The sequence below is a fragment of the Balaenoptera ricei genome, chromosome 18 (assembly GCF_028023285.1).
Source record: "Balaenoptera ricei isolate mBalRic1 chromosome 18, mBalRic1.hap2, whole genome shotgun sequence".
NCBI classification, from domain to species: Eukaryota; Metazoa; Chordata; class Mammalia; order Artiodactyla; family Balaenopteridae; genus Balaenoptera; species Balaenoptera ricei.
The window spans coordinates 655991-680982 of record NC_082656.1 but is presented as its reverse complement, the minus strand read 5'-3'; the positions used below and the strand labels follow the sequence as shown (position 1 = coordinate 680982).

The 24992-nt window shown below is 43.4% G+C and overlaps 1 protein-coding gene across 3 annotated transcripts in view; it reads right to left on the bottom strand.

Moving 5' to 3' along the window:
• Positions 1–8801, bottom strand: part of LOC132352204 (zinc finger MYM-type protein 2) — an 88577-nt gene extending 79776 nt beyond the window's left edge. Inside the window, exons 1-2 of one of the 3 annotated variants that reach the window (XM_059902482.1) lie at positions 8695–8801; positions 7690–7758 (exon numbers count right to left, since the gene is read on the bottom strand). The gene's annotated coding sequence lies outside the window, so the exon portion shown is untranslated. Of the gene's footprint in view, positions 1–7689; positions 7759–8521; positions 8664–8694 lie in introns of those variants that run through there. The other 2 variants (XM_059902480.1, XM_059902481.1) reach the window with 2 other exon arrangements.
• Positions 8802–24992: the final 16191 nt, after the last annotated feature.

Below are 24992 nucleotides of genomic sequence, written 5' to 3'. Positions count from 1 at the left end.
TTAAGGGTTTTAAAGCCCAGGCTTAGTTTATAAGTTTGTTATTTTGTTTCACATGCCAGCAAGAATCCCTGAAGATTTTGGAAAGTGAGTGATGTGATCAGACTGGGCTTTAGGGAAAATTAATCTGGCTGTAGACTGGAGAAAGAAACAGGATGAACGTGCCTTGTAAATATAACTCCCACTTTCTAACAAAATGGACTAAGGTCAAAGTACAAAACAAAACAGGAGAGGGCTAAGTACCTTAGGAAATAAGGATACATAAAGGTCTCTATATTTGAATCTAATGAGGGGACGTGAAGGAGATCATCAGAAGTATAAGATAATGTTAAGTTCAAAGTCCCAGAAGTCAACAGTTTCAAGGAATATAATAAATTTCAAATCTTACAGAATTAAGACAAAAAAAAGAGGCACCTAAGATTTGAAAATTAAGTCACTAGTGACCTCAAAACAGCAGATTTGGTATGGTGTTGAGAGTGCAAATCAGTGAGTTTCTTTGGAAAAGTACAGGAAAAGGAAGTTTGGGAAAGGTGCAGAGATTCTGGAGGAGACAGCATGTTAGCACACTTAAAAGACTAATGAAGGCGCCGTCAGAGAGAGAAGGCTGTGAACAGGAACGTAATTCCTTCTATCGCATGAGCATTCACTGAGTTTACCGTCCCAGTGGTGGCAACAAATTCATGATGTTTGCTCTATATAAATAGGGAAGAACTGTAGCTGCTGTTAACTGAGCACCTACTATTGGCCAATCACATACTCTGTATTATTTTTAACCGACCTCACAGCAATCTCAAGAAAGCAGACAGTACTATACTTACTTGTCGTATGAGTAAATTAAGGCTTAGAGGTTAAATGACTTACCAGAGACCACAAATTGGTAAATGGTGGAGCAAAAATGGTTTTTAACGGTTTCACTGAGGAATAATTTATATAAAATAAAATTTATTTTAAGTGAAATTTGATAACTTTCAGCAAATTTTTTCCATGATCTCACCAAATTCAAAAGTTTAATAAAATCTGGATACGCCTCATATAAATACAGCAAAATCAGACTTACAACATAGGATGCTTTTCCAGATACTGTGTGGTAATTTTTTTTTTTTTTAATGCAAAAGAAAGTTAGGAAAGGCAAATGAACACTTAAGTCCAAGAGGAAGATAGGATGAAAACAGCTGGGCAAGGACATCAAGGATGGAAAACGTGATTATACAAATGAAGACAACAAGGAATAGTGGCAGTCAGGAGCTTGTGTCATGGAAGAAAAAGACCAACTTCAACACAAGCTTTGATGAGCAACTAAAACTGTTTACAGATATAGAATGTAATGACTTCCTGGAAACAGGACTTCACAGTATTAAAACAGACATACAAAAATAAACATAGAAAGTGAGACAATATTCATAGTAATGAAAGTTGTAAAGCTAAAACAAGTTTAATTTTAAAGCGACAAATTTATATAACTAATTAAAACAAGAGCAAATTTTTCATTACTTCAAAACAAACAAACAGGACTTCCCTGGTGGTGCAGTGGTTAAGAATCGCCTGCCAATGTAGGGGACACGGGTTCAATCCTGGTCCAGCGGAGGAACTAAGCCCGGGAGCCACAACTACTGAGCCCGCGTGACACAACTACTGAAGCCCATGCGCCTACAGCCCGTGCTCTGCAGTGAAGAGTAGCCCCCACTCATCCCAACTATAGAAAATCTGCATGCAGCAACGAGGACCCAGCGCAGCCAGAAATTAATTAATTAATTATTTAAAAAAAATAATTTAAGGAAAAAGACAAACATACAAACATGAACATACGAGAATTCAGATACCATGTGAGGGCCAGAAATAATCAAAATAAACTAAAATAATTAAAATAAAACAAGCTTCAAAGAAAAAAATACCAATAGAAATCTAAAACAAAAAGACAAGATAAAAATTTCATTTAATCTAAATTTTTACTTCCACTCTAATATTTCTTTACTTCCACAGAACTGGAAACAAAATTCACTAATCTGATAATCATTGGGGTCACCCCAAATGAGCACTAGCACCAAAGAAACTGCTAGCCAACATTAACAGAACACATCTTTTATGACTACTTGATATATAATAGATGGTATACGATACCCAATTTGTTGAATAAGTGATTTCCACAGTGCCCTGATTACCCTGAACTATTCTCAGTCTAGTCCAGCTCAATAGTCCAAGAAACACCACTCTTCCTAGGCAAAAGATATACCTCTTTGAAACGAATGATTATGAAACTGTTCCAGTATTACAAAGTTTCTTTAATGTTTTTAAGTTACAAAACCATAATTTCAGATTAAATTCTTACAATTAATAAAGGAATCTAGGCTACTACAGAAAAAGTAACATATACATGGCATTGCTATAAAGTAAAACAACTGAATAATTTGTTTCATTGTATTAGTCATATTTTATAAACTTTCTTCTGTCTGAAACCTCTAACTGCGCATCACAATTTTACTTAAAATATTTACTTAAAAAGTATTTTTCTTTTTTTGGCCGTGCTGCGCAGCATGCGGGATCTTACCCCCATCAGGAATCATACCCACGGCCCCTGCAGTTGAAGCACGGAGTCTTAACCACTAGACCGCCAGGGAAGTCCTAAGTATTTTTCTTATCCAATCAAAATGTATAGTTAGAAAAAAAAATGTTTATTGCAAGAACTATAACAGATCCTTCCCAAAAATTTTAATGAGGTTGCAACAATTAATCCTATTCCTAGAAAATTTATCTTAAATCACAATTTAATATCAGAATCACACTAAAATATTTAATAATTTAAGGATAAAATACTTTAAATTCACAAAAACAAATCTGCCCTTCAAATTCACTAGGAACATAGAGAGAAAAATATCTAGAACCCTCTGGAGAAGAGAAATCTGACCCTTGGCAGCCTATTGATATTAAAGAGAATGGCTGAAATTCTCTAACAATAATTTGGTAACTCTTGAAGAAAGATAAAAACAAGATCACATTAATAACACAAATATGTGAAAGTTTGGTTTTTTTTTTTTAAAGCCAGGACTATCAAATATTTATCCTAATATCCAAAGTTTACTCTTAAATCATTTCTTGATGTAGTAAACATTAACACTTATGGGACATTGATCAAATCAGTAAAAATAAAACCCCCAACAGTCATATCCTTCTTTCAAATTAAAGACCCCAAATTCTTCTTAAATTTTATTACTTGTAATTTTCAATGGACTGCTATGAAGTTAAAAATAAAATAGAACTAAGAACAAATCCCAAACTAGTCATGTGAGCAAGCAGTTTAGCAAACCTCTCTACACATTTTAACTCTAGACTTTTCAATAGTTCACAAAAATTTATTCTGCAGTTACAAAGTGCTTCAAGTGTTGTGCAAAACTTGATCCAAAAAAATTAATACATTTTAAAATATGCAATAAAACAACAGATATGCTCAAATGTGTTGTAATCCAACTTTTAACACTTCAAGATGACCAACTTATCTTGTTACTAAGTGTTTAGTGCTGGCCTTCATAATTCTCTTCTCATTACTATTTTAATAACAGAAACCTAAGATTACAAAAGTGACTTGTTTAAAAAACAGATTACAGATATAAAAATTTGCAATTCCAACTATGTAAAACAATTTTCTTGCTGGTAAACAACCAAAATAAAAAATAAAAAACTACAGTTGTTACCCAGAGCCCCATAGTTCAAAATTTCTGATTTATCTAAAAGCAACTTTTCTCAGTGACAACTTTATGGTTCTTCCATATTGCAGTTGTCCATAAAAACTCTGAGATTTCATTAGCTTAAAAGTCCTGTTCAATTCTAAAATCCCAATTCTATGCTCTGACAGGAACAGAAATAAATTAACCAACTGAAATGAAAAAATGGAAAATGCATGGAATCAACACAATCTCTCTGTGTACTTGTTTCCTAACTTAAAATGCCCTACATAAAATACTGTTAGATAATCCAACCGGAGAAAGCACTTGGGTTTAAGCTCATCTTGCATTGCCTAAAAAAAACACATGCAAGTTGAATATGCCGAAGTCCTCTTATAGTAAGCGTTATTCAGTAAAATAATACATGTGTGAATAATATTGTTAATGGGGCACACAGACATGAATGCCTAGAAAAAGATATAAAATTTCTAATTATACCACACCTTTTGACAACAAAGATAGAGCTCCGGCATTCATACACATTCTTTCCATCACAGTAATAACACAGCATCTGACTAAAGGTGAAGATTTCATTTTGTCTCAAATGCATTGTTTAGGCACTTTTGTACCTCAAACAAGGGCAACATACAATAAAACTTTTAAGGATATGAACACTGTTGTACAAAGATGGTATGTCAAGCTCCATATCCACACAAAAGTCTGAAACATTCATTGTCAGCATCTGTGTGACATCTGAGTGATTCAGAGATGTCCCACCACATGAGGTACAAAACTCCAGCCCAGGGCTTCCCTGGTGGCGCAGTGGTTGAGAATCTGCCTGCCAATGCAGAGGACACGGGTTCGAGCCCTGGTCTGGGAAGATCCCACGTGCCGCGGAGCAGCTGGGCCCGTGAGCCACAATTACTGAGCCTGCGCGTCTAGAGCCTGTGCTCCGCAACAAGAGAGGCCGCGATGGTGAGAGGCCCGCGCACCGCGATGAAGAGTGGCCCCCGCTTGCCACAACTGGAGAAAGCCCTCGCACAGAAACTTAGACCCAACACAGCCATAAATAAATAAATAAATACTTAAAAACAAAACAAAACAAAACTCCAGCCCATGAGATTATATAAGCAGAACATGGAAAAGCAGAGACCACTCTCTCTTTCCCTCAACTGTTTAAAAAGGACAATGGGAGGAATACATACTATTAAGGATGCATTAAAGAAAGGTACCATAAATATGTGAAGTATTTTTAAATGTCAAAATACTTTTAAGTACATCTAAAAGCACCTAACTCACATTAAGTGTGCAATAAATTTAAGTATAATAAAGAACTTTGATTTAATCAATGTCAATTTAAAATTGTCAGCTTATCTTCATCTTATTGTCTGGCACATTAAAGCACCATTAGTTGGTGTTTTTAAGTAAAAGAATTTTTAATTCTGAGCTAAATCATTAAGGAAAACAAGAACTACATCCCTTCAAAAACTGGGGGGGTCAGGGGGTAGCAGTTGAAAATCCATGTATAGGGAATTCCCTGGCGGTCCAGTAGTTAGGACTCCAAGCTTCCACTGCAGGGGGCACAGGTTTGATCCCTCATGCACGAAAAGAGGAAGGAAGGAGGGAGGGAGGGAGGGAGGGAGGGAGGAAGGGAGGAAGGGAGGAAGGAAGGAAGGAAGGAAGGAAGGAAGGGAGAAGAAAATCCATGTATAACTTATAGATGGTCCTTCCTTTTACTGAGTTCCTCCATATCCACAGATCCAACTGCCTACAGATAGTGTAGTACTATTGAAAAAAATCCAGGTATAAGTGGACCAACAATTCAAACCCATGTAGTTCAAGGATCAACTGTATTAGAAAGAACCATGGTTTTCATTAGTATACATGTGTTGACATTACAGGAAAGTCCTGATTATACATTTTGTATGTCCTCATCTCCGAATGTTTACTTAACCAACCAATCGACCTTCCCCCATCAACATCACAAATAAGAACAAAGGAAAAACTTTCAGAAAGGTAAATCTTTTGTGAAAATATGGGGTGATAAAATAAGCAATGCCCATCTAGTTGAAAGATCTAATCCTTGATCCACTATATCTGAATGATCTAATGCCTGAAAAGAGCTTTAAACTCATTACAGAAGTTAGAGTCATTAAAGTTACAGTATTTAGGAAACAATTATAGATACTAAATTGCACAGACACACTGAAAAAAGAGAATATATTATTTCTGATTCAAACAGACCCTGTTAGTTTTAAGGCAGTCAAATAATCTAATTGATAACTGTGGTACTACTATTTTTTTAAAAGGTACTCAGTAAGAGTCAAACATTTTGTATTTGTTTACCCACTGTTCTCCATGAAAACAATATACGCTCAGAAAATTGTAACCTTCAATTTTTTTCAGTTTCAATTTCTAAATTTGTAAAACAAGCATATTATATACTTTAAAACAGTATAGGACAGGACAACACATGGACTTCCCTGGCAGTCCAGTGGTTAGGACTCCAAGCTGCCAATGCAGGGGGCGTGGGTTCAACCCCTGGTGGGGGAACTAAGATCCCACATTCCACCCCCCGCCCCTTCGTGGCCAAAAAATAAAATAAAATAAATAAAAAACTTAAAAATAAAATAGGACAACACAGTTGCTGAACTTAGGCCTGTAATCAAACTGGTTAAGTTCAAATCCTTGCTTTACCAAATACTACTACCTGGGTATTTGCCTATGCCTCTGTTTCCTCTTCTACGAATTAGGAATAAAAACATTAGGTTTTCATGAGGATTAAATTACTTAATACATGTTAAAAATTAGTCTGGACATGTGTTGATAATTATAGACTGTAAATGATAGGTACAAAGAGGTTCAATATACTATTCTCACTCATAAATTTGAAAGTTCTCATAGTTAACTTTTTAAAAAAACTTAGCTTACTATTGTGCTGGCATACAATAAGGGCTCAATGCATGCTATTTTTATTACCCTGCAGGCTATTTGCCAAGAGTAAAGGAAATAATACATGAAAGTGCCCGGCACCTGCCTAAAGTAGTGTTCGTTTCATACAAGTTGCCATCCTCACATCATCCTTCACAATCAGTATGCAATCAGTATGTTCATCATCAATTATTTTTTGACCCATTTGGGACTTAATATTTAAGCACGAGCTACTATACTCATGACTCACCTCTGACAGAGATGTGCAAGTTACAATACCAATTGTCAGGAGGCTCCAGAGATACAATTTGTCTAGAATGCTAAAATTCACTGATATTTTGTAACTAATTTCAATTGACGGAAAATGACTCGTTATGTTTACCTTAGTGTCTCGCACATTCCAAGACTATCTTAAAACCAACAAATTGAAAGCAATAAACGATAACCCTCAGATAACACGTTCAAGAACAACTTGAAGACTAAGTTGAAGACTAAGCATCACAAAATATGGGGGACTAAGAGTAACCAGAGCAGCGGACTGGTCTCACCAGCACACTAGCTGGTAAACTAAGAGAACTGGAGGAGTGGACCTCATGCCCTTTCCTAAGCAAACACATCAAAGACATCTACCAACTCATGAACCCCAAGAGTCAAAATTTGTGTTTTACGTCGTACACACAGAGTGAAATCCGTCTTTCTGTTCCTCCAACCCCTTCAATCAATTCTCCATTGTAAAGGAAGAGAAAGTGTTAAAGATGGTTGCACACCGAGCATCAGAAGCGCAACAACTTCACTTCCCGCCCTGGAACTCTAGAGGGCGCCAGCAATATGCCCTCCTTCCCCCACCCCTCCTCCCGGGTAACGTGAGCAGCTGCAGGAGCCCGTCGTCTGGTTGCTGAGGTTGGTATTGCAGCAGGAGAGATGTCTGCAGCGGTGCAAACAGCAGCGCCCACTCCCAGCTGCCTCACCAGCCATTACCCAGGCTGCGCCCCGGGGGCAGCTGCCACCCAGGGGAAAGCTCCTCCCCCTCAAAACAACGGAGACGCTCCGGCCCTACAACCTGACAACGTCCTCAAGAGCCTCAAATGAGGGGCAAAAGACTCACAATGGGGGTGTTTTCCTCCTCACGTTCTGCCAGAGATGCACCAGGTAGAGATGAAGGCAACTCCTGGTCCTGGGTAAGAGGAAAAATGAAAAATGGATCAAGAACACCTAACCAGGTGGGAGAACCAAGCCCCTTCCACCAGGAGGAGACAGAGAAGGGAATAAGAGGTCAAGGAGGTTCGGACCTTCGATTATTGCTCCCCAGCCCGTGACCAACAACCCCCTCCTACGTAAAGTAGAGCGAAACGGCGTAAAATTTTTATTTGGGACCAAAACCCACGTGAAAGGCAAACCCTGGAGGGAGGAGGCGGAGGGCAGCAGGCCTGCTCCGGGAGGGGGAGGGGGAAGGGCGAGCGCAGCCTCGACGCCAGCGGGGAATCCTATCCCCCGAATCGGCCCACCCAGCGCCGTCCCCATCGCGCCCGCATCCACTCAGGGGCGGGGGGCGGCTCGCGTCACCGCGGGGCGGAAACCCCCCGCATTTGCCCCGAGCTCCTGCCCCGGGCCCGAGACTTGCCCCCCCGCAGTCGGCGACCGGCAGCGCTGCCTCCCCGTCCGCCATTAGAGACCCGGCCAAACAATACGTGCGGAGCAGAGCCGCGCGCGCGCCGGGGCCGGGGCGGCAGAGGAGGGGACCGGCGCGGGGGGCCCGCGGCCCTCGCCGCCAAACTTGGGGACCTCGCGCCGCCGCCGAGAGGGTGCGAGCGCGGCCCCGATCACCCACGGAGGCGCCCCTCCCCCACCCCGCCCCACCCCCACCCCCCCGCGACCCCCGCCGCCGGCCCCCGCCCCGGGCGGCCCCGAGCGACCCCCGCCGCCGGCGGCCGCCTCACCCGGCCCTCGCGGCCGTGCCCGCACTCCCGCAGCCCGCGGGCCGCCCGCCAAGGCGCCTGGGACATCAGCGGAGCCGCCGGCAGCCCGAGGCCCCGACGCGGTAGCGGCGACGGCGGCCGCGCCGCGGGGCGCTTGTCCCGGGTCGGTGGGAGGCTCCGGAGGCCGCCCTCACCCATCTCCGCCTCCCGGCGCCTCCGCCTCCGCCTCCGCCTCCGGAGGCTGCGCCGCTCCCGGCCACCCCCACTGTCGGCGGCCCTGGGCTGGAGACTCGGCGGGGACAAGCCTCACCCGGTTCTGGCTGCGGCTCCGCGGAACGAACCTCCCCGCCCCCGGCCCCCCCCCCCCCTTCGGCAACACGCGCAACTCCGCTCGGTCCAGTCCCGGCTTTAGCGCTGTGAGGAGGCGGAGGCTGTGGCCGCGGCGGCGCGGCCCGGCCCGGCAAGCCCCGCCCCCCACGCCCTCACTGGCTGCCGGGGAGGGCGGGCCAGGGGCCTCGGGCACGCCCATTGGCTGCGTCCGCCTTCCTTCAGGACCCCCCTCGAGGGGGTGGTCCGACGCCCTGTCCTTCAGGCGCAGGCCACACCCCTGCACCTCCATTCCACCCCCCCCTTCCCCGCCCCCACTCCGGCCCGGCCCGTCAGGGTCGGGCCGCTGACTCTTGTGATCGCCGCACCCGCCTCGGCTCGGCCCGGCCCCTGGGGGCCGAGAGCTATCGGGGCCGGGCGGCCCGAGGGCCTGAGCCGGGCCGCCTGACCCTGCAGCGGCCGCGAGCGACGCCGCCCGAGGAGCACCGCGGCCTCGATGCCCCCGCGCCCTCCCTGTCCAGTGTCTGGGAGCCCCGTGAGGGCCGAGCGGGCAGGGGCTGCGGCGACGCGGGCGGGAGCCGGGGGCCGGGAGGCCGGCAGCAGGGGGGCCCGCGCGCTCCGAAGGCTGGAAGCGCTTCCCCTCGCCTCAGCCCCGTGGGGAGGCGTCCCTCGCTCCCGTCATGGCTGCGGGAGGAGACTACGTCCTCCATCTTGTCGGGGCCGCGGGGGGAACTGGGGGCAACTCCGACTCGTCCCGGGAAGCCCGGGCTGGGCCCCGCCGCCCGGCCGCCGGGACGGCGCCCGCTGCCGGCTCCGCACCTGGCCCCGGCCGGCGCGACGGGGCCCGGGCCAGACGCCGCTCCCGCCTCCGCTGGCCAAGATGGAGGCGGCTGCGGGTCCACGAGCCGGGCGCCTGCCTGTCGGAAGGGCTGGGCCGCCCCCGGCGGGGCCGCCGCGTCCCGGCCCCTGGGCCTCTGCCCTCGTCGGCCCCGAGGCGGACGGGTCGACCCCGTGGCGGGAGGGAACGCAGGTGCTGGCCGGGCTGGGCCCGGTCGGGCCGGGCGAGTTCCGACCAAAGTGCCACCTGGGCGGCGGGACTCGGCTTTTGTTCGCCGTCTACACCTATGTCCCGGGCGCACGTCACGGGCTGTGCGGGTCCCGAGGTTCCACGTAGGAGGCGAGCGGGGAGGCCGCCCTGGCGGCCGTCGGTGGGACTGCAGCCGACGCTGTTGGGGAGTAAATGGATGCATAAAGTGGACCCAAATTTCAGGATTGCCTACTAGTAAATAGACGGGTGTTGTTACACTTTAAAGTTCAACACGATGGTAAACAACATGAACTTTTTTTTTTAACATCTTTATTGGAGTATAATGCTTTACAATGGTGTGTTAGTTTCTGCTGTACAACAAAGTGAATCAGCTATATGCATACATATATCCCCATAACCCCTCCCTCTTGCGTCTCCCTCCCACCCTCCTTATCCCACCCCTCTAGGTGGTCTCAAAGCACCGAGCTGATCTCCCTGTGCTATGCAGCAGCCTCCCACCACAGTGTTCCATCGCAGCACTCTACAATAGCCAGGACATAGAAGCAACCTAAGTGTCCATCGACAGATGAATGGTTAAAGAAGATGTGGCACGTATATACAATGGACTATTACTCAGCCATAAAAAGAAACGAAATTGAGCTATTTGTAGCGAGGTGAATGGACCTAGAGTCTGTCATACAGAGTGAAGTAAGTCAACATGAACTTTTTAATGAAGTTATAATCATCCATGAAGGTCTCAGTAAAGACCGACTTTATAGAGACGCCACTTAGCATAGTCTAGTAGAAAGTGAGATTCATTACGAATAAAACAATCAAGTAGTCCTCACACCTATGGCTAAATGCAATAAATATACTGCTCTTTATTTAAATAATTGGAGGATGTCCAATATGTATTTAAACCCACTTTCTCAAAATGGCATCATTTATTTTTCTGCATTTTATTTCTTAATTATAAAATTTTTCAATTTTTGATAAAACAAAATAACCTTGTAAGACTCTGTGTATTACACAGTACTGTCCTACATTGACATTCTTGATGTCAGTATCTTCACAACAGAAATGTCCCCTATTACCAAATGCAGGGCAACGCTAATCACTCCGTGAAAACTTACAGTACCATCCCCTTTCTGTCGCCATGTACCGTTGCAGTTAACTTCTCTTCATTGAATTTATAGTTAGTTAGAAGGCTTAAGTAGAGGTACTTCCAAATAAGCTCTGTCATAGACTTCAGTGATAAATTGGATTGCTGCGTGCTGTTCAATTTAAGGAAGCTCTATACTGCTACTAATTATGAAATTATTGATGTTTTATAATTAATTAACAAGACTAATAATTACTGTAGTATATATTAGTCACATTTTGTATTCATTCAAATCCATTTGTGCATGAAAATGTTCACTGGGTTACCTACATGATATCAGGGAGAATTTTAGCTGAGAGTTGAAAGCTGGGGGAAGAAAAGGTTTTGTGTCATAATTTAAAGAAAAACTACACTTAATTTTATAGAAAAGTACTTATAACAATAATTATTTGAATGTTCACAACAGAACTATTCATAATTTCCAAAAGGTAGAAACAACCCAAATGTCCATTAACTGATGAATGCATAAACAAAATGTGGTAGATCCATACAATGGAATATTATTCAGCAGTAACAAGGAATGAAGTTCTGACACAGGCCACCACATGGGTGAACCTTGATGACATGATGCTAAAGGAAGTAAGCCAGACACATTCCAAAAAAGTGTATGGAGTGTCTTTTTGGAGCAAATTGATTGGAATGATGATTGGACAGCTCTGAGTATATTAAAAACCATGGAATTGTTCACTTTAAGTGGATGAATTGTATGGTATGGAATTATAACTTGATAAGGCTGTTACTAAAATTGTGTGTGTGTGTATGTGTGTGTGTGGAGTTATTCTGTACTAACCACAAAAGCATACTAAGCTTTGCAGGAAGGCAACATGAAGACTTGAGCAGAGGACTTGCATTTCAAATACTTGTTTGGCCACTCAAACCCTTGAGCAAGTTATCTTCTAAGGCTCAGTTTGGCCATTTATAATATATAGTATTGCAGTGTTGTAAGGACCAAATAACTCCTATGAAAGCAATATACAAATATTAGAAGTTGCTAAGAGAGTAGATCTTAAAAGTTCTCATCACAGGACTTCCCTGGTGGTCCAGTGGCTAAGACTCCATTATCCCAAGGCAGGGGGCCCAGGTTCGATCCCTGTTCAGGGAACTAGGTCCCACATGCCACAACTAAGAACTCGCATGCCATAACGAAAGATCCCGCATGCCACAACGAAGACCTGGAGCAGCCAAATTAATAAATAATTTTTTTTTTTTTTTTTTAATAAATGGAATGTACTGGTTCTTTTTTTTTTTTTTTTTTTTTTAGAAATTCACTTTCTTTTATTTATTTATTTATTTATTTATGACTGTGTTGAGTCTTCGTTTCTGCGCGAGGGCTTTCTCTAGTTGCGGCAAGTGGGGACCACTCTTCATTGCGGTGCGCGGGCCTCTCACCATCGCGGCCTCTCTTGTTGCGGAGCACAGGCTCCAGACGCGCAGGCTCAGCCATTGTGGCTCACGGGCCCAGTTGCTCTGTGGCATGTGGGATCTTCCCAGACCAGGGCTCGAACCCGTGTCCCCTGCATTGGCAGGCAGATTCTCAACCACTGCGCCACCAGGGAAGCCCTAAATATTTTTTTAAAATAAAAAAATTCCTCATCAGAAGAAAAAAAATTGTAACTGTGTGGTCATAGATGTTAGCTAGAGTTACTTTGGTGATCATGTCACAATATATACATATATCAAGTCATTATGTTGTATACTTGAAATTAATATAATATATGTCAATTATACCTCAATACAAATAAGTGTTAGGTACAATTGTATTTTTGGAAACCAAGAGCTCACCAGTAATTGAGATGCAATATAACAGCTTAGGAGGCAGGCTGCCCAAGTTTGAACTTGCTTTACCCACAACGAGCTGGGTGATTTTAGGCATATGTTAATTTTTTGAAGAACCTCCATGCTGTTTTCCACAGTGGCTGCACCAGTTTACATTCCCACCAACAGTGTACAAGTGTTCCCTTTTCTCCATGTGATTGGTAGCCATTCTGGCAGGTGTGAAGTGATATCACATTGTGGTTTTGATTTGCATTTGTCTAATGATTAGCAACGTTAAGCATCTTTTTGTGTGCCTGTTGGCCACCTGTAAGTCTTCTTTGGAAAAATGTCTATTCAGATCTTCTGCCCACTTTTTTTAAATTAATTTTTATTGGAGTACAGTTCATTCACAATGTTGCATCAGTTTCTGCTGTACAACAAAGTGAATCAGTTATACATATGCATATATACATTCTTTTTTAGATTCTTTTCCCATTTAGGTCATTACAGAGTGTTGAGTAGAGTTCCCTGTGCTATACAGTAGGTCCTTATTTGTTACCTATTTTCTATATAGTAGTGTGTATATGTCAATCCCAATCTTCCAATTTATGCCTCCCCCACTTTTCTACCCACTTTTTTTTTGTCAGGTTGTTTGTTTTTTTAATATTGAGCTGTATGAGCTGTCTATATATTTTGGATAATAACCCCTTATCAGTCATATCATTTGCAAATATTTTCTCCCATTCAGTAGGTTTTTCATTTTATTGATGGTTTCCTTTGCTGTGCAAAAGCTTTTAAGTTTAATTAGGTCCCATTTGTTTGTATTTGCTTTTGTTTCCTTTGCCTTAGGAGACAGATTCAAAAGACTATTGCTATCATTTATGTCAAAGACTTTTCTGACCATGTTTTTTCCAGGAGTTTTATGGTTTCTAGTCTTACAGTTAGGTCTTTAATCCATTTTGAGTTTATTTTTGTGCATAGTATGAGAAAGTGTTTTAATTTCATTCTTTACATGTAACTGTCCAGTTTTCCCAGCAACACTTATTGAACAGACTGTCTTTTCTCTATTGTTTATTCCTGTCTCTTTGTCATAGATTAATTGTTCATAAGTGTGTAGGTTTATTTCTGAGCTCTCTATTCTGTTCCATTGATCTATGCATCTGTTTTTGTGCCAGCACCATACTGTTTTGATTACTGTAGCTTTGTAGTATAGTCTGAAGTAAGGAAGCATAATTCCTCCAGCTCTGTTCTTCTTTCTCAAGATTGTTTTGATTGTTTTCTTAACTTCTCTTCCTGATAGTTCATTGTTAGTGTATAGAAATGCAACAGATTTCTATATATTAATTTTGTATCCTGCAACTTTACCAAATTCATTTGATGAGCTCTCTCAGTTTTCTGGTGGCATCTTTAGGATTTTCTATGTACAGTATCATGTCATCTGCAAACAGTGACAGTTTTACTTATTCCTTTGCAATTTGTATTCCTTTTATCTCTTTTTCTTGTCTGATTGCTGTGGCTAGGGGTTATGAAATTTTTTGATCATGACAATCACTAGGATATATATTATACATGGAGACATAGTACAAACCCACCTTCATACATAATTACATATCTGAATCAAAAGTTTCATATAATTGTTTCATTTACTACCTTAGATGGATTTTAATATTTTCTATTCTAATCTATTTAAATCTAGTCTATACTGTTTTTTGTTTTGTTTTTTGTTTATTTGTTTGTTTTTTAATGAACAGTGGTTCCAGCCCACCAAATTGACTACATGGCTTACAAACCATGGTTTGAAAAACATTATTCTAGAGAAAGCAAATCATGGATAAATTAAGATTCTAAAACAGAAGTGAAAACACAAGATGATACTGAATACTGAGAGTAGTCTGGAATGAACTATAGGTTGAAAAACTCATTTTTTAAAAAATAGAGATTTAAATTGCCATTCTTCCTAATATATGAAATACTTATTCCTTCCTAAAACAAATGCTTTACATTTGATGAGACTGAAATGCAGCTGATGAGCAAGTCTCTGGACAAGCATTGTAATGATCTGGAAGAGAACACAGAACTGACATTCATCAGCTCTGTGACCCTGGACCTTCCGGAGCCTCAGTTTCTCCTTCAATAAAATAAGGGAATTGTGCATAATATGCTCTTGAAGTAAAGTCCACTTTTATCTTCACAGTCTTCTCATCCCTCAGGATCCCAGTGTGTCCTCCAGCCCCTCTCACTTTCCTAACTTATTATGAAGGTTGCCTTCCTCTCAGTTCCTGTGGCTTTTTTATTATTAAATAATCCAATGTTTACCACTATATATGTGTGTATATATACATATATATGTGTGTATATATATATATATATATATATATATATATATATATATATATATATATTCTTTTTTTTTTTTTTTTTTTTGGCCACACCACGCTGCTTGCAGGATCTTTGTTTCCCAACCAGAGATCGAACCTGCACCCTCTGCATCGGATGCACGAAGTCTTAACCACTGGACTGCCAAGGAAGTCCCATACCACTATATTCTTAAGAAAGAATGCTCTTCGCTCCACCTTACCTGTTTCACACTTGAGTACAAGGACCCACCATGTTTCTCATTTTATCTCCCAGGCAGCATTGCCCACCCAAGTGCCTTCTAAGCTTTAGCGGTCCTGACTGCAACCAGAAGCAAATTTTTAAAAAGAAAATTATATTCAGTGATTATGGAGGTCCTCTCCAGTAATTAAATTCTATGATTTTTATAAAATCATAAGCTGAAAATAATGATTTAAAGCTTAATTTTTGCCCATTTAAGGGTTCCTTATATTATCAACTTTCTTTTTTTTTTTTGAGTTTCTGTACTAGGTAGCTATTATTCTCTAAGAGATTAAAACCTAAAATTAAGCAAGTCTAACAGTTTTGAATTTAGCATACTTACTTTTTAAAATATTTTTCCTACTTCCATAGTTAATAAATTCAGTCAGTGACAAAAGCAAAAAACAAACAGTAACAACAACAAAACTTGGAAAACCTGTGCAAAAAGTGCAAAAGAAAAAGAAAATTACCTGTAATTCTTAACCCAAGGATGGCTATTGGTAACATTTTTTTTCAACAGACCTTTTTTTTTTTTTTTAGCAGTTTTAGGTTCATGGCAAAATTGAGCAGAAAGTACAGAGTTCCCATGTACCCACTGCCCCTACACATGCACAGCCCACCCCACTGTCAACAATGTCCACCAAAGTGGTGCATTTGTTGTGTCAATGTGGATGAACCCACATTGACACAACATACTCACTCCAAGTCCATAGGTTACACTAGGGTTCACTCTTGGTGTTGTACATTCTGTGAGTTTTAACAAACGCATGATAGCATGTACCCAACATTATACCATCGTAAGAATGGTTTCCTGCCCTAAAAATCCTCTGTGTTCCACCTATGGAACTCCATCCCTGTAACTTGTGCCAATCCCTGACCTTTAGTGAGAAGGTCTATAGTTTTATATTTTCCAAAATGTCATATAGTTGGAATCATACTATGATTCCAAAGGCTGGGTAAACAGCCTTTTCAGATTGACTTTCTCCACTAACCAGTAAGCATTTAACATTCCTCCATGGCTTTTCTGGCTTGACAGCTCATTTCTTTTTAGCGCTGAGTAATATTCCATTGTCTGGATGCGCCACAGTTTATTTATCCATTCACCCACAGAAGGGCATCTTGGTTGCGTCCAAGTTTTTGGCAGTTATGAATAAAGCTCCTGTAAACATCCATGTTCAGGTTTTTGTGTGGACATATTTTCAACTCATTTGGATAAATACCATGGATCAAAGTGAACTTTTGCATTTCCACTGGTAATGATGAGAGTTCCTGGTGTCCACATCTTCATCAGCATTTGGTGCTGTCAGTGTTTTGCAGTCTCACCACTTAATAGGTGTGTAGTGGTCTCTCCTTGCTATTTTACATTGTTAACATTTTGATGTATCAATATTTTTCCACAGAATGTCTTCAAATATTTATATCACCAATAAAAAATGTCTTGTTAGAAGTGAAGAAGAGATTCAGTAAAGAACTGGTGATATCTAGAAGAATAAAATCATCATTGAGGACTTCCCTAGTGGCACAGTGTTAAGAATCTGCCTGCCAATGCAGGCGACACGGGTTCGAGCCCTGGTCGGGGAAGATCCCACATGCCATGGAGTAACTAAGCCCATGCGCCACAACTACTGAGCCTGTGCTCTAGAGCCCGCGAGCCACAACTACTAAGCCGGCATGCCACAACTAATGAGCCTGCTCTCTAGAGCCCATGAGCCACAACTACTGAACCCATGTGCCACAACTACTGAAGCCTGCATGCCTAGAGCCCATGCTCCGCAACAAGAGAAGGCACCACAATGAGAAGCCCCTGCACCACAACTACAGAAAGCCCGCAAGCAGCAACGAAGACCCAAGGCAGCCAAAAATAAAAATAAATAAATTGAGAAAAAAAACCTGTTTAAAAAAAAATCGTCATTGAGAATAGGATCATCATCTCTGTTTTGTTGTTGTCAGATAGGTAAAAAGATTTTAAGATGAGATGCATACGGTGGAGACTAATATGTAGCTACAGAAGACTTGCGCTTTGGCTTCCTTCTACCCTAAAACAGAAATCATGTCCAAGGATCTATCCATGGAAAAGTGGGACCCGGAATGACTGCATACTCATGACAGGTAGAGAAATTAAAAAAAAAAAGAAAAAAAAAAGACATGCTTATTTTTTATGTGTGATGTGATATAAAACGGTTGTGGGAAATGCTTTTGAGACACCATATCTATGTCGATAAGAAAGTAATTTTGAATTCAATTGTCATTTTTTAAATGTAATAAATAAGAATTGTAATCAGGGTTAGAGTCATCAAGCATGATAAGACAAAAGTTTTATCAGCTAATGCTTACTGGTACTGTATAGCACAGGAACTATATTCAATATCTTGTGATAAACCATAATGGAAAAGAATATGAAAAAGAATATATGTGTAACTGAGTCACTTTGCTATACAGCAGAAATTAACACAACATTGTAAATCAACTATACTTCAATAAAATGAAAAAAAAAAACCCTAACGCTTAGTGGTAGTAACAAAAATTAGTCATTGTTATAGCATTGTGTGGAACTTTTAAGATTTTTAAAAATTAATTAATTTATTATTTGGTTGCACCGGGTCTTAGTTGTGGCACGCAGGCTCCTTAGTTGTGGCATGAGAACTCTTAGTTGTAGCATGTGTGTGGGATCTAGTTCCCTGACCAGGGATTGAACCTCGTCCCCCTGCATTGGGAGTGTGGACTCTTATTATCCACTGAGCCACGAGGGAAGTCCCTCAGATCTTTGATGTTCATTCCTTCCACAAATGTTAACTGAGTGATGCCAGATACTATGATAAGTGCAAGGGATAGAACAATGAATAAGACAGATATAATCCCTAGCCTCATAGAGAGTATAGTCTACACTCGATTAGAAAGATCTGACAAACACTAAAATGAACGAAAATGAACATGAATAAAATAATTACAGTTGAGTGCTCGGAAGGAATTAAACAGAGCTTCTTAACAGGGAATATCAGTGGAGACCCGTGCTACTGATCGTGGGAAACCTTTCTGAGCAAGTAACATTTAAATTGATATCTGCCCTAGGAGCAGCCATTAGAATAGCAAGGGGAATATTGTTCTAGACTGCCGGAAAAGCAAGAATTAAACCCATCCTAAGAAGTGGAGATGAGCAGGGTGGAGCGTAGTGGACCAAGGGAAACAGTGACACCTCCTGAGCAGGCAGTGCCCAGCAAGAGCAGTTCAAGGAGGGTTTTGTAGGCTGTGCTGAGGAGTCTGAATTTTCTTTTCGTGCCTGGAGAAGCCATAAAGAGGGTTTTTAAGTGAAAAAGTTATACAGTATGATGTGAATGTTAAGCAGATAACCCTGGCCACTTTGTGGAGGATGGCTCGAGGGCAGCAAGAGCAGAATTTGGGAAGCTGATTTGTGGTCTGGGCAAGAATTGGTGCTGCTGGCCTCAGCAGGGAGGTAGAGCGGTCAGTAGGTTACACTGAGATAGAAAGGTGCGGGGTGCAAATGCACACTGAAAGTTACTTCTAAGACGTAGGAGGGACTTCCCTGGCAGTCCAGTGGTTAGGACTCCAGGCTGCCACTGCTGATCCTACAAGCCGCGCTGCGTGGCCAACAAAAAAAAAAAAAAAAAGACTTAGACGCTAGTTTAAAGTTTAGACGCAAAGACTTTCTGATATTAAAGTGTTAGCAAATCTGATCAATTTTGTTCAAGAAAAGATGAGAAGATTCACACACACAAAAAGCTATCTATCAAGAAGAGCAGCTGATAGGAGAACAAGAAAGTAATCCTAATTTGAATTGACTGGATTTTTGAAAGAAATATAGTCCAAACTTTTGTAAGTAAAACGTTATTGAGCGTTCTACTTAGAGTGCTTTTTACTTTCTTTTTCCACAAACTTGGAAAAACAGCTGTTAGGAATACATTAATGCTTCTGAATACAAATAAATGACTGTTATTTGTAACTAATTTCAAAGCTGTCCAAGTTCTGTTTTTCTAATTTAATTATTTTCATATAATACCATAATAGTTCTTTATAATACTAGAAATAAACTTGAAGCGTTTTTTTCTTTCATTTTGTTCTTGTTTTATGTGTTTTTCAGTTAACCGAGCTGCCCTGGAGTCGCCCAGCTGCCCAGGTGTATATACAGGATCACCCAGCTGCCCAGGTATCTATCTAACTATCTATCTGTGTATCTATCGTCGCCCAGCTGCCCAGGTGTCCCGGAAAAAGACCTGGGGCGGCGGGACCTGACGGGCGTGGCGCGGCTCTTTGGGTGGCCAGTGGGGCAGGGCTCCCAGTCCCCCCCTAGGACACACGGGCCCCCGCCTGCAAGGCGCAGCCCCCGCCGCAGGCCCCGCCGGACGTCCCCCCGCCGGCGGAGGAGGGGGCCGAGGGGCAGCCAGCAGACGCGATGTGAGAAGCGGGAGGCAGGCTGCGCAGCCCGAGGGCAGAGCGGCGGCCGCCGTGCAGGTGCGGGAGCGCGAAGCCGCGGACGAGGCCGGCCCCGGGGAGCTCGCGTCCCGCAGCCTGCGTCCCGGGCGCGGACCGGCTGCAGCAGCGGGGCCCGAGGTGAGTGTGCAGCCTCGGGCCGTTTCGGAAACGTGCCGGTGGAGGGCGGGAGGCCGGGCTCGGGAGAGGGGGCTCGGGCTCTAGAGACCCCCGGCCGGCGCGCGCCGCGGGGCGGGAGCCCGTCTGGGAGGCCCGGGGTCCGGGCCGCGGCCGGGGAGGGAGGCGGGGGCCGGCCGGGGCCGGGGTTGGGGGCACGAGCTCCGCGGGGGCCGGTGGGGGGGCCGGCCGGTGGGCGGTGGCTGCAGAGCCTCCGGGGGCCCGGGCCGGGGGCCGACCCACGGTGAGCGGCTGGATCTCAGGTGAGGGGGATGGACGGTGCCAGCCCCCGACCTCGGCCTGCATGTTGAGCCCTCGACCCTCTCCCTCACGCCCCCTGCCCGGCGCTAGGTCACTGCCCACCCAGTCCTGCCCCCGGAGCTGCGGCCCCTGGGCCTGCTGCGCTGGGAGCGCCCTCAGGACGGTCTTCTGGGTCCGCCTTCCCCGCAGGAGGGTAGAGAGTAGAAGGCCTTTCCGCGGCTCCAGGATCCTGCCAGGCGGTCCGGGGGCTGGCCGTCCTCTGGAGCCGGTGCGGAGGTGTGGGCAGAGTTCTGCTGTAGGTCAGCCCAGGGACTTAACGAAGCGCTAGAAACTTCGTCTCGTACCGAAAGACTTCGTTCGGGATCAGACTGCAGGCCCGAGCGATGCTTCTTGCCGCCCCTTTTCACAGGGATCGCTGGGAGGAATGATCCTCCTCCTGGGTGTCTCGCAGGCCTCCCACACCACCTATCGTGGACCACAGGACCCTCTGTCCCCTGCTGACACCTGTCCCTTCTTCCCGGCTTGGTGGCCACGGTGGATCCCCTCTGCCCTGGATGCTGTGAGTTTAATGCTGGCGGGGGAAGCAGAGGACGGGAGGGACCAGAAGCAGGCTCCCGGGGTCAGCTTTCTTGCTCTGCATCGTCCTGGTCTTAGGGGCCTGAACAGCACCCCGTCTGTGAGAGCTCCAGGCACCTACAGAGCCGCGGGCCCCCGCCCCTGGCTGCTGGGTCGTGCGCTGCCTGGTCCTTGGCGCCATCTTCCCTGTGGCCGAGCATCTTCCCTGACCACAACGACATGAAGCGGGAAGTCAGCCACAGAAAAAGAAATGAGGAGAAAATCATTACATGGAGACTAAACAACGTGCGACTAAAAAAAGCCAGTGGGTCAACGAGGAAATCAAAAAGGGAATTAAAAAGTACCTTAAGTAAGAGTTTCTATAAAATTCTACTTTTTATACATTATTAGTTGAAGTGCATAGTACATTGTGTCGGTTTAATCAAAGTTAGCAATGTAATTCATATTTCATTGGTTAAAAAGTGTCTAACACTTAGCTTTATGGGCCTAGAAGTTTTTCAATTAAAACTTATTTACATATTTTTGTTGCAGAGTAATATCATAGGATGGTCGCCAGCAGACTTTCAAGAACAAATATATATTACACTAGGATAAAATTCTATGGGGGAAGTAGAAAGGAAATGAAGTTCAAGTGAGAAAAATGAATCATGTAAAATTTCCTACTACTGAAGAATTTCTTGTTCATGTACTTTTTAAATTTTTATTTATTTATTTATTTATTTATTTATTTATTTTGGCTGCGTTGGGTCTCCGTTGCTGTGCGCGGGCTTTCTCTAGTTGAGGCGAGCAGGGGCTACTCTTCATTGCGGTGCGTGGGCTTCTCATTGCGGTGGCTTCTCTTGTTGCGGAGCATGGGCTCTAGAACACGCAGACTTCAGTAGTTGTGGCTCGCGGACTCTAGGGAGCACAGGCTTCAGTAGTTGTGGCGCACGGGCTTAGTTGCTCCGCGGCATGTGGGATCTTCCTGGACCAGGGCTTTAACACATGTCCCCTGCATTGGCAGGCGGATTCTTAACCGCTGCGCCACCAGGGAAGCCTGACAATACAGTATTTAGATGCCATTGAACACATTAATAAAACTGACTTAAGATTTGTATTTTTAATGGACATATTTGCACTACACAGAAATTATGTTAGATGTCACTTTATATGTGTAAAAGGGTTTATAGTTCATCAAAATCTTTCTAGAAAGTATGTGAGCAAAAGTTTAAAGACTGTTGTTTGAAGGTCCAGCTGAAACATTACTCCCTTGGTCGAGTTTCCCCTACCCTTTTCCCCTCCTCTTCCGCAGAACTTTGCTACAGCGAAGAAAATACTGTAATGTAGGTGGAAATATTTGTTGTCTACAGGTCTTCCCCCTGTTCTCTTGGGGGGCAGGAATGATAGGTTATTTATCTTTGTATTCCCATGCGCGTTGTAGCTATAGATGCAGAACATATACTTACTAATTTAATTCTATTATATAGTTCATAAAAATTTTCCTAATATAGGGCATGTCCTAGAGTTTAAAGTGGGAATAGGTTATAGCATGTCTCTGGGGAAATATGCATTTTAATCCCCAAATGCACTGACAAAATGTCTGGTTCTACCTAGAGAAACTGAATTGAAACCAAGTAAATGGCCCCAAGCCATCTGCAATATAGTCCAGTGGGCCTCTCTTACAGAAACATCAGGAAAGCTAAGTGAAGATGTAAGAGTTATTTGGAACTAATTGGCTTAAGAAACAAAATCTTTTGTTGTTTTCAGAAAAAAATCTGGAGGCCAGTTAGTATTGCAAGTGGGGAATGGGGAGGAAGCTGGTGTGGTAGTGACCAGTGTGTAATGTAGCAAATATCAGATCGTGTAATAATCAGACAGTTGGAGAAAACTTAATGACTTTGTTTAAATAAACTAAGGGGACATGTTTGCTTTGAATCGCTTCCAAATTCTGAGTAGGTTAATAATTTTCTTCTCTCCATCACTGCGTGGAAGAAAAAAGCTGCTTAATCATGGTGGCACCCAATTTTGGCTTACCATTAAGGATGAACACTTTTTTTTTTTTTTTTTTTTTGAGCACGAAGCATGTGGGATCCACCAGGGATCGAACCCGCGCCCCCTGCATTGGAAGTGTGGAGTCTTAACCACTCGACCGCCAGGGAGGTCCCTAGGATGAACCCTATTTCACTTCTTTATTTTACTTCTTTCTTTTCCTTCCTCCTGTTTTTTCTTTCTTTCCTTTAAAATTAGGTAAATTAGACATTAAGACATCAATCGGAACCCTCTTCACAAATCTTTCAAGTCCAAATTATTAATATAATAATATTCTGTATTTGATTCTATGCTTACACAGGTATGTTTACATAAACATTTATACTCTTAAAATATAAAATGGAATCGTATTATTTATCACTCTCACATTGGCTTTTTCAGTTAATGATATGGTACAGACATGTTCCAGATCAGTACAAGTAGGTCCACCTAATCCTTTTTTTAATATATAAATTTATTTATCTATTTATTTTTGGCTGCATTGGGTCCTTGTACGTGCTTTTCTCTCTAGTTGCGGCGGGGTCTACTCTTCCTTGCAGTGCTCGGGCTTCTCATTGTGGTGGATTCTTTTGTTGGGAGCAAGGGCTCTAGGCAGGCTGGCTTCAGTAGCTGTGGCACGTGGGCTCAGTAATTGTGGCTCGCGGGCTCTAGAGCGCAGGCTCAGTGGTTGCGGCGCACGGGCTTAGTTGCTCCGCGGCATGTGAGATCTTCCCGGACCAGGGCTCGAACCCGTGTCATCCTGCATTGGCAGGCGGGTTCTTAACCACTGCGCCACCAGGGAAGCCCCCCACCTAATCCTTTTTGATTGCTGCTTAGTAGTCTACAGTATTGCTATGTGGTACTGCCTTGGTTCCCTCATTTGTAATGTTAAAGGAAAAATCCATAGGCCCAAAATGGCATCACTTGTGCTAAAGCCTAGATTTAACGCCTAATCTAATTACAGTTTCAACCTTCCCCAGAAATGTAATCTTAACCAGACAGTTTGGAATTTTCTGGTTGGCACCAATGAAGTAATCCCATCCTCACCCCCACCCCTCCCCCTGCCCCCAACCAAGAGGAAGGAGAGGCAGTCTGCATGACAAAACCCTTGCCCAGTCCTTTATCCCAAAAAATGATGTCCTGGCCCCAAATAACCCTTTCTTTTCTTTTGCTAATGACTTCCTTGCCCCACCCTCCAGCTTATAAAAACCTTCCATTCTGTACAGCTCCTTGGAGGGCCCTTCTATCTGCTAGAAGGGATGCTGCCCGCTTCATGAATCTTTGAGTAAAGCCAATTAGCTCTCCAAACTTAGTTGAATTTTGTTTTTTGTTTTTTTTTTTTTTTTTTTTTAATTAATTTATTTATTTATTTATTTATTTTTGGCTGTGTTGGGTCTTCGGTTCGTGCGAGGGCTTTCTCCAGTTGCGGCAAGCGGGGGCCACTCTTCATCGCGGTGCGGGGACCGCTCTTCATCGCGGTGCGCGGGCCTTTCACTATCGCGGCCCCTCCCGTTGCGGGGCACAGGCTCCAGACGCGCAGGCTCAGCAGTTGTGGCTCACGGGCCCAGCCACTCCGTGGCATGTGGGATCTTCCCAGACCAGGGCTCGAACCCGTGTCCCCTGCATTAGCAGGCAGATTCTCAACCACTGCGCCACCAGGGAAGCCCTGAATTTTGTTTTAAACACAAGTTAGGTGTGATGATAGTACTGACCACATGGGGTTGTAATGAGAGTTGGAAGCTTTGATATACGTGAAGAACTTAGTATTGTCCTGGCACACGGGATGTGAACTGCGGAAGTTAGGGAGAAATACCCTGTAGTTCCACCTCCTTCATGGCTAATAGTAGATATTCTGCAAAAAGTATATTCCCTAATTTGTAATTATTTGTATATTAATTACTGCTTAGGGTATTTTCAGTTTTTTTACAATCACAAATTTAGCTGCAGTAGGCATCCTGAAACAAAAATCTTACAATTGTTAACTTCTTAACAATTTTTTGCTTCTTAAATAACAATAAAAACTGTTAACAACCAGTGCTGATGAAGTATGAGAAAAAGAGTTACACTCATGTACTAATAGTTGGAATACAAACTGGTAGATGAATACAAATATCTGTTAGAGTTAAAATTTGCATATACTATGATCTCATTCTTTTCTAAAATTTTTTTTGAAAATTAAA